Source organism: Neovison vison, chromosome 12 (genome assembly GCF_020171115.1).
Source record: "Neovison vison isolate M4711 chromosome 12, ASM_NN_V1, whole genome shotgun sequence".
Lineage (NCBI taxonomy): Eukaryota > Metazoa > Chordata > Mammalia > Carnivora > Mustelidae > Neogale > Neogale vison.
Genome location: NC_058102.1, coordinates 94286138 through 94297291, shown reverse-complemented (window position 1 = coordinate 94297291; position 11154 = coordinate 94286138). Strand labels below are relative to the sequence as shown.

Below are 11154 nucleotides of genomic sequence, written 5' to 3'. Positions count from 1 at the left end.
TTGTATATTTATTATTATTATTATTATTATTTTCTCATTAAACTTTTGCTTTAATGGGTCTCAAAATTCTGTGACAGATTTTTGGTCAAGTTGTTTCCATTAAAAAGTACTGATTTTAAAAACTAAGAACTTAAAACTGCCACACACACACAGAAAAAAAAAATGGTCCACAAAACACTCTCCTTTCCTTCTGAAGGTTTTATGACGCATTGTTATCATTAACCAGACTTTTACTATTAAACTTAAATGGCCAATTGACACAAACAGTTTTGAGACCGTTCTTCCATCACTGATTAAGACTGGGGTGGCAGGTATTGGGGATAATATTCATTTAGCCTTCTGAGCTTTCTGGGCAGACTTGGTGACCTTGCCAGCCCCAGCTGCCTTCTTGTCCACTGCTTTGATGACACCCACTGCAACCGTCTGTCTCATGTCACGAACAGCAAAATGGCCCAGAGTAGGATAGTCAGAGAAGCTCTCATCACACATAGGCTTGCCAGGAACCATATCAACAATGGCAATGTCACCAGATTTCAAGAACTTGAGACCATCTTCCAGCTTTTTTCTAGAACGATGATCTATCTTCTCCTTCAGCTCAGCAAACTTGCAAGCAATGTGAGCTGTGTGACAATCCAGCACAGGTGCATATCCAGCACTAATTTGGCCTGGATGGTTCAGGATAATCACCTGAGCTGTGAAGCCAGCTGCTTCGATTGGTGGGTCATGTTTGCTGTCACCAGTCACATTGCCACAATGAACATCTTTGACAGATACATTCTTGACATTGAAGCCCACATTGTCCCCAGGAAGAGCCTCACTCAAAGCTTCACGGTGCATTTTAACAGACTTGACTTCAGTTGTAACATTGGAGCAAAGGTGACCACCATGCCAGGATTAAGAACACCAGTCTCCACTTGGCCCACAGGGACAGTACCAATACCACCAATTTTGTAGACGTCCTGGAGAGGCAGATGCAAGGGCGTTTCAGTTGGACAAGTTGGTGGCAGAATGCAATCCAGAGCTTCAAGCAGTGTGGTTCCACTGGCATTCCCATCGTTATGGGTGACTTTCCATCCCTTGAACCAAGGCATGTTAGCACTTGGCTCCAGCATGTTGTTACCATTCCAACCAGAAATTGGCACAAATGTTATTGTGTCGGGGTTGTAGCCAATTTTCTTAATGTAGGTGCTGACTTCCTTAACGATTTCCTCCTATCTCTTCTGGCTGTAGGGTGGCTCAGTGGAGTCCATTTTGTTAATACCAACAATTAGTTGTTTTACACCCAGTGTGTAAGCCAGAAGGGCATGCTCACAGGTCTGCTCGTTCTTGGAGATACCTGCTTCAAATTCACCAACACCAGCAGCAACAATCAGGACAGCACAGTCAGCCTGAGATGTGCCTGTAATGATGTTTTTGATAAAGTCTCTGTGTCCTGGAGCATCAGTGATGGTCACATAATTCTTGCTGGTCTCAAATTTCCACAGGGAGATATCAATGGTGATACCATGTTCACATTCAGCTTTCAGTTTATCCAAGACCCAGGCATACTTGAAGGAGGCTTTTCCCATCTCAGCAGCCTCCTTCTCAAATTTTTCGATAGTTCTTTTGTCGATCCCACCACATTTGTAGATCAGATGACCAGTAGTGGTAGACTTGCCCGAATCTACGTGTTCGATGACAGCAATGTTGATATGAATCTTTTCCTTCCCCATTCTGGCTTAGGTTGAGTGGTGGTTTTCACGACACCTGTGTTCTGGCAGCAAACCTGTTGCGAAAAAGGTATATTTATTATTTTATTACTACATCTTTTATAACATTTCTGGGAACATGATGCAGGAAAGGAAGGCTGAACAGAACGTTTGCATTAATTTGTAAATGTTCACAACTGACGGTTTGCATGAGCACAGTGAATGTTTGTAAGAATTTAATGGAGCTCTGAAGATTTATTTATTTTATTTATTTATTTATTTATTTATTTATTTTTAAAGATTTTATTTATTTATTTGACAGAGAGAAATCACAAGTAGGCAGAGAGGCAGGCAGAGAGAGAGAGAGGGAAGCAGGCTCCCTGCTGAGCAGAGAGCCCGATGCGGGACTCGATCCCAGGACTCTGAGATCATGACCTGAGCCGAAGGCAGCGGCTTAACCCACTGAGCCACCCAGGCGCCCCAGATTTATTTATTTAAACCTTCATAAAGTTTAAGAACTTGAGGGGTGCCTGGGTGGCTCAGTGGGTTAAAGCTTCTGCCTTCAGTTTGGGTCATGATCCCAGGGTCCTGGGATCAAGCCCCACATTGGGCTTTCTGCTCAGCAGGGAGCCTGCTTCCTTCTCTCTCTCTCTCTCTCTGCCTACTTGTGATCTCTATCCATCAAATAAATAAATAAAATCTTAAAAATATAAAGTTTCAAAACTTGAAACATTAATTGTTAAACACTGGCCTTCTATGTGAACCTAAAACAATGTTTTTTTTAAGCAGTTATTGACATAGAAATTCAATGTGTGTTTTTGTAATTTTTTCTTATTCAAAACTTTGAAACTTTAAAAAGTATATAGATTTCTTAATTATGTTATTTCTTTCAAAAGAATGGTGTCTTTCAAGTGGCTGATTTCTCATTTTCTCTATATTATGGTAAATATAAGCTGAATAATAGGAATTTGTTGGACATTGTTGACATTTCATTTGTAGTCTAGTATTATGTCAATTGTAAATGTTCCTTTCATCAGTGTTTAAAAAAAAGAATGAGTGTTAAATCAAGTTTTTCTCTATAGTGATGATATTTTTGTCTGCTTAATATTTTGAGAGGTTAAGCTCTGTTCTACTGAAAATAAATTTCGAAAATTCTCCTATAAGTTCTATCAGTTTTGCTGTACTTATATGGAAGCCATGTTATTAGGTGAGGAAATATTCATGATATATATTAATCTTAGGTTTGGAAATTTTATTACTATAATTTCTCAGCATTATTTTCTTTGATTCTGTCTTGTTTGATTCCAAAATTCCAATAGTCTTACATTAACATTTTTATGTCCTATCTTTTCCCATTACTTTATTTTTTAACTTTTTTGTATCAGTTTGGTTCAGTGTTACTTATAAAAAGCACATGCCTTGATTTTTAAAAATTCTAGCAGCCAGTGTTATAAGAAAGTTTATCCATTTATATTTATTTTGATTGCTGCTATTTTGTAGCTATTTAAATCATCTTATTTCATGTCTTACACTTATATGTTATCTTATTTTTTATCCTGGCTTTAATTGGAATAATGAACTTTTCCTTGTTTTCCTATTTTCCTCTATAGGATATATATTATACTAATAATATATTTTTTCTCAAAATGTTTAGAGAAAAACTTTCATCACAAGATAAAAGTTTAATATGTTTTACATCATTTTGTATTTCACTTCCATTTTCTTTCTCTATTCAAACTTACATTTTGATACAACTTGGACTTTTAGATTTAGATTAAAAAAAAGATCAATGAATTTTGATACTTAATAATGTTTTACTCATTTTTTCCTCATCATTATTTGTTGTATTCTATAATTCTTCTTAGATTCATTTTTCTTCTGGTTATAAAAATATTTTCTAGTAACTTTCCTAAAGACAAATGATGAGTATTAAATAGTACTTTAATGTTTAAAAATGTCTGTGCTTTATTTTGAATAAAATAAAGTATAAAGCTCTGAATTTATAGATATTGTAGACTGCAAAAAGGCCCTCAATCTTTAGTCTTTCATGTACTTCTGGTTTGATTCTGGGCTTGGGTCACATGACTTGTTTTGACAAACAGAATGTTAGATGAATACCCAACATTTGTAGCAACATGGACGGGACTGGAAGAGATTATGTTGAGTGAAGTAAGTCAAGCAGAGAGAGTCAATTATCATATGGTTTCACTCATTTGTGGAGCATAACAAATAGCATGGAGGACAAGGGAGTTAGAGAGGAGAAGGGAGTTGGGGGAAATTGGAAGGGGAGGTGAACCATGAGAGACTATGGACTCTGAAAAACAACCTGAAGGGTTTGAAGGGGTGGAGGGTGGGAGGTTGGGGGAACCAGGTGGTGGGTATTAGAGAGGGCATGGATTGCATGGGGCACTGGGTGTGGTACAAAAACAAGGAATACTGTTATGCTGAAAAAAAAAAAAGAATGTTAGCAAATACAACACAAGTAGAGTATTTAAAAGCCCTTGTTTTATTGCTCTTGTGTTCAGTCATTTCCTGGAACAAACTTATTGCTATTATCCCATAGGAAGCCATCCTAGGTTAGCTATTCTAGGTTAGCCAATAGCCGACTGATCCCCATATATAAGGATGGGCCCAACTAAGACCAAAAAAATCACTGAGCAGAGTTCAATCTAATTGGTCAATTTGCAGACTGATGAGCTTAAATAAATCAGTATGGTTTCAAGGTTCTGTTTTAGAGCGGTATTTTGTGTCAGTAGATGACTGATAGAACAGGTGTCTTTCTTTGCCATTTGGAAGATATTTGTTCTGTTACCATCTTGGATATAATATAACTATTAAGAAGTATAATAGAAATTTGATTGTTTTTCCTTTATATAAAATATTTACGGATAAAAAACTTTCTGGTCTTTCTCTTTGCCTAGATGTTTGGAAGTTTTGTTACTATATACTATATCTACACAAAACTAATATTTTCAGTAGATGCATTTATGAGTATGTTAATACAAAGAATGATGTATGAAAAAATACTGAGTTGCAGCTTGAGGAAAAGAGAATATTGTTTTTAACTCTTCACTTCACACTTATAGTGAGTTCACACTTACAGAAGAGCTGAGGGTTAAGGCAAAGGCAGAATACTGAAGTCTATTGCTACAAAACAAGAATATCTATGCTGGCCTGGAGAGCCAAGGTTCACAGTGTCAGATGTTTATTGGCTTTGGCTATCTGCCTATAGGATTGCCATTTTAGACTTAGTAAACCCTAGAAACCAAAAACCTGCTTTTTTAAGCCTTCACTCAGAGTCCCCATCACTGTAACAATAGGAAGGGGTTGCTAATATTAAGAGAAATTCTCCCCTGTGACTTTCTTAAAAGGGATCTTCCAGAACAAATATAAGGATGATCCTCCCAGAGAGCAAAACTAAAGAGGTTTTTTAGTTGGCAGTCCTTATTTGTAGTTTCCTTTTCTCTGCTACATCAGTTACTTGTTCTGTCACATTCTGTCCTCAAAAACTTTTTGACACCTCTAAATCATTCAAAGAACCAGTTACCAGAATTTAGAGAATATGTGTTCTATCAAAAGGAAAATGAATGTTAGAGGATTTCAAAATTAAACAATAAGCAAAGCAAAAATAGTATCTCAGTTTCTGCCTTTTATTAAAAAGCTGAATTTGTGATTTATTTTCCTGCTCTTCATTTTACTGGTTTTTAACATCTGTTCTACTGAAGTTCTAGAAGTAAGAAAAGTAGTTGTAGTACTCTACTTACCCACAACATTTATAGCTTGGGACAATGTATGCACAGATATGACCCCATTGGGATGATGGAGGGGGAATGAAGTGAAATAGACCACACTGAAGGGCCAAAAAAGTCATGACAAAACTGATAGATCAGAAGTGGCATCATACACATATTTAGGAATGCAGAAGAAATTTTAAAAAAAATCATCTGAGAGTTGAAAATAGCTGCTCCTGTAGGCAGTAATTGGGAGTAGCAGGGGGTGGTGAGGAGAACTGCTCCTTTTAGATGTATCTTTTGGTAGTGTTTGATTTTTGAAAACCATGTGCAACTATAAAACATTTGTAACTAATTTAATAAAAAAGATATCTGTGGTATTATTCTATTGTCTATATAATGGAAAGCTATTTTCAAAGATATAACAGAGAGAAATATAAAGGAACTATACAATGAAGTCGCTGAGTCTTTCACAAAGATGGCACCCAAAGTGAAGAAGGAAGCCTCTGTCCCTCCCAAAGCTGAAGCCAAAGCAAAGGCTTGGAAGGCCAAGAAAGAAGTGCTGAAAGAAGTCCATGGTCACACAAAAATGATCTGCATGTCACCTAGATACTGTGTCTCTGAAGGCAATGCAAATATCCTTGAAAGAGTGCCCCCAGGAGAAACAAGCTTGGCCATTATGCCATCATCAAGTTCCCCCTGACTACAGAGCAAACCATGAAGAAAGCAGAAAATAACAACACACATGTGTTCCCTGTGGATTTCAAGGCCAACAAGCACCAGATCAAAAGGGCATGAAGAAGCTCTAGGACTTTGATGTGGCCAAGATCAACACCCTGATCAGACCCAAAGGGAAGAAGAAGGCATATGTTTGACTGGCTCCTAACTATGAAGCTTTGGATGTTGCGAACAAAATGGGGATCATCTAAACTGAGTCCAGCTGGCTAAATATAAATATAGTTTTTTTCACCATAAAAGAAAGAATAAGTCTCTAAATTTTTTTTTTTTAAGTTTATCAAAGTGGTGGTGGGTTTGAAGGAGAGCATGTGTTGCATGGAACACTGGGTGTGGTGCATAAACAATGAATCTTGAAACACTGGAAAAAACTAAAATTTAAAAAAATGCATATCAAAAGAAATCTTTCTAACTTCATTTTAGTTTTATTTATTTATTTGACAGAGGTCACAAATAGGCAGAGAAGCAGGCAGAGAGAGAGGAAGGGAAGTAGGCTCCCCACTGAGCAGAGAGCCCGATGCAGGGCTCAATCCCAGGACCCTGGAATCATTACCTGAGCCGAAGGCAGAGGCCTCAACACACTGAGCCACCCAGGCACCCCTCTAACTTCATTTTATGAAGATGAAGGAAAGAGGAAATGATCATAAATTTTCAAACATATGGAAGAAATAAGATTAGGATGAAGATATGTTTTTGTTTTTAGAAATGTTTTTAAGTTTAAGACAGAAATCCAGTTCTAAGCATACAAGTACTGACATAGAATTAACACTCCAGGGATTTTTGTTTCAGAAAAATAATTTTGTAGAAAAGCTGAAATTTTATATTCTTCAAGTTAGTAGATTACATTTTGATTTTGCGGAAAATGGAATTCAAGAGATTAAGAAAAGGATACAGAACAAAGTTATAAAAGTCCTTCAAAATATTGCTGATAAAATTAATGAGATAGGAAATCCAATAAAGGATTACTGTTTGGAAAGGAATCATTGGCAAAGAGTGCAGGCTTCATGAAAAGGTCAGAAAATAGAAGAGTAAATAATAAAGTAAGTGAATCTAAAGACTGAAAACTAAAAAATGTGCCATAAATGGTTTAGGAATTCTATAGTACCTCAGAGCCAAAGGTTGATGGATAAGTCTGGGAGACCTAAAGAAGGACCTTTTAAAAGAATGCCTTTTGTGCTCGCTTCGGCAGCACATATACTAAAAAAGAATGCCTTTTGTTATTGTTGATATATTTGGGCTTAAAATCATATGTTTTTCTTTTTCTTTTTCTTCCTCTAGTTTTTATTTTTTAATCTTCTTTCTTGTCTTCATCTAGGTTTATTACTCTTTGTCAAACCATGTTTTCCCTTTATTGGTTTGAATTTTAATAAAATACATTTTAAAATATATTTTAATGGTGATACTAATGTTTCTTTTCCACTAATTGAGAATGAAATTGATAGTGATAATTTGATATACAAGTTATTTGGCAATTAATTCATTTTTGTGCTATCCAAATACACTTTAAAAATTATAGAATATGTTCAAAGTCAATTTGTCCTATACCAACTCTGGGTTATGATATATGCATGGAAAGAAGAAAGAAACAACAAAAATACTAAAAATCAAACCATTAGACTTAAGCACTCGGTCTTTTGAAGTAATAGTGAGAAGTTGAAAACCAATAATATTACTTATTATAAGTTTCTAACTTATGTTCATATTATCACTCTGAAATCTTCCAGATATTACTATTATTTATAAAGCCCAAAGTTAATGGATCTAGACTAGTCTTTCTATATGAACTTCTTTGAGTTAATCTCTAAATAATTTGAAACAATCAAAGTATATGACATGTTACAGTGATAATTTAGATATGGAACCGTTTATTTTCTTAAGTGTTTATATGGGTTTGAATAACTCCAATATCTTTAGAGAAGTCTATAAAATAAAAATCTAATACCTTGAAAGCATTCTTAAAATCTCATTTGTTCCTGTCCTACGCTTCTAGACATGTGCCATTATTCATATTTTGTTTCTACAGGAACTGAGGTGTAGAGTAGTAAAATTGTTTTCTTACACTCTTACAACTATTAACAGAGGGAAAATGGAGAGCTGAGAGTCTTATAGTCTTCCAGTAAAATATACTGATTCTCATTCTGGTGTACTTTAGATTAGAAGTCAGGATGAAAAACAAATAATCCTAGGTAAGCACTTAGGAATCTGTTTCTCCATCTCTTCAAAGTCAGAATACTATAGTTCATTTCTGTCCCCTCCCCAAAATCAAAGGGAAAAGAGAAACACTGTTAAGTGGAAATGATTTATTTCAAAGTGAGCATTTCATAATTTTCAATCCCCTCCTGACATTTACTCACTGGTAGCTAGAGGGAACGAGTAAGACTAGAATGGGTTCTATTTTCACATTTCTTTCTTTTCTTTCTTTCTTTTCTTTTTTTTAAAAAAGATTTTATTTATTTATTTGAGAGAGAGAAAGAGAACAAGCAATGGGGAGGGGCAGAGGGACAGTGAGAGAGAGAGAAACAGATTCCCTGCAGAGAAGGAAGCCCAATTCGGAGCTCAGTCTCAGGACCTGGAGATCATGACCTGAGCGGAAGGCAGATTCTTAATCAACTGAGTCACCCAGGCATCGCTATTTTCAGATGTTTTGACACAATTCCTGTAATTTTTCTTTCAGTCTCTCGAGGAGGACTTCCATAGTTATTTTCAACCATGTGCAGTTTAACACTTCAATACATTCTAATATACATGCATTTTTAAAAAAATATTTTATTTATTTATTTGAGAGAGAGCATGGGTGGGGTGGGGAGTGTGGAGGGGCAGAGGAGAGGGATAAACAGACTCCCCACTGAAGAGGGAGCCAAAAGTGAGGCGTGATCCCAGGACCCCGGGACCATGACCTGAGCCAAAGGCAGACACTTAACCAACTGAGTCATCCAGGCACCTCTAATATACATGTGTTTTTAATAAACAGTTGACTTAATATAACAAAATGCTCTGAAGGGCAAGATAATAGTCTCCTTTTCTCATATATGTATTTGCAATTCCACTGGTAGAGACTCAATTTTAATATATAATTTCCTGTGGTTTTCTTGTTCTCTAATTTATAAAAATTCAATTCAACAACACAAAAAAAGATAATGCAGTTCAAAATTTGGGGACAAGTAATACCCAGTTTCACTAAGTTTATATACAAAACTTGAAGACAACTACTTGGACTTCAGTTCCATTCTGCATTATGGTACTCTTGGGAAACCTGCTTTCAAAATCCTGGTCCATTAGGCATTATTTTTTATATCTGGCAACAGTTTTCATATTTGTTTTAGTCTGTAATGGACAGAGCCCAAATAGAGTTATTAATATCTTTGTGAAATGTCTTTTAAAAAATAAATGTTAAGGAGTAACAAATCGGTGAGGGTGTGCTTTCATATCTCCATGGTAAATCAGCACTTGGCACTCAACATCACCATCTCCATACTGCTGGCACTTACAGCCATTCCCACAAAGTCTATTTCAAGTATTCTTCACATATTGGCTTTGGTTATGTTGCAAGAGTGTCTCTTATGGATCTAAGAAAATATATATTTTTAAACATTTTATTTATTTATTTGACAGAGAGAGAGATCACAAGTAGGCAGAGAGGCAGGCAGAGAAAGAGGAGGAAGCAGGCTCTCCACGGAGCAGAGAGCCGGATGTGGGGCTCGATCCCAGGACCCTGGGATAATGACCTGAGCCGAAGGCAGAGGCTTTAACCCACTGAGCCACCCAGGCGGCTCTCTAAGAAAATATTTTAAGATTAGCTCTTTCCTGGCATGGCCTGCTATAGTATTTCTCAAACTAGAACCAGACCACTGTGATCCTCAGGTATATTTTCTACAAGAATTGTTAAATTTTATATTTTCTTTTGATGAAAATCTTCAAAAAATATATTTGGAGTTGTTTGCGTGTCTACCTTATAACAAAATGTGGCAGTTTAACTTTTCATGTTTGGTTTTTTTGTTGATGATGGGGTCATCTTTTTTTTTTTTTTCCAATTTATTTATTTTCAGAAAAACAGTATTCATTATTTTTTCACCATACCCAGTGCTCCATGCAAGCCATGCCCTCTATAATAACCACCACCTGGTACCCCAAACTCCCACCCCCACCGCCACTTCAACCCCCTCAGATTGTTTTTCAGAGTCCATAGTCTCTCATGGTTTATCTCCCCTTCCAATTTACCCAAAAGCACATACCCTCCCCAGTGTCCATAACCCTACCCCCCTTCTCCCAACCCCCCTCCCCCCAGCAACCCACAGTTTGTTTCGTGAGATTAAGAGTCACTTATGGTTTGTCTCCCTCCCTATCCCATCTTGTTTCACTGATTCTTCTCCTACCCACTTAAGCCCCTATGTTGCATCACCACTCCGTCATATCAGGGAGATCATATGATAGTTGTCTTTCTCCGCTTGACTTATTTCGCTAAGCATGATATGCTCTAGTTCCATCCATGTTGTCGCAAATGGCAAGATTTCGTTTCTTTTGATGGCTGCCTAGTATTCCATTGTGTATATATACCACCTCTTCTTTATCCATTCATCTGTTGATGGACATCTAGGTTCTTTCCATAGTTTGGCTAGTGTGGACATTGCTGCTATAAACATTCGGGTGCACGTGCCCCTTTGGATCACTACGTTTGTATCTTTAGGGTAAATACCCAGTAGTGGAATTGCTGGGTCATAGGGCAGTTCTATTTTCAACATTTTGAGGAACCTCCATGCTGTTTTCCAGAGTGGTTGCACCAGCTTGCATTCCCACCAACAGTGTAGGAGGGTTCCCCTTTCTCCGCATCCTCGCCAGCATCTGTCATTTCCTGACTTGTTGATTTTAGCCATTCTGACTGGTGTGAGGTGATATCTCATTGTGGTTTTGATTTGTATTTCCCTGATGCCGAGTGATATGGAGCACTTTTTCATGTGTCTGTTGGCCATCTGGATGTCTTCTTTGCAGAAACATCTGTTCAT

At 36.8% G+C, this 11154-nt stretch overlaps 1 pseudogene; it reads right to left on the bottom strand.

The window, feature by feature from the left end:
- Positions 1 to 317: 317 nt before the first annotated feature.
- LOC122891963 lies at positions 318 to 1712 on the bottom strand (annotated as a pseudogene).
- Between the last annotated feature and the right edge of the window lie 9442 nt (positions 1713 to 11154).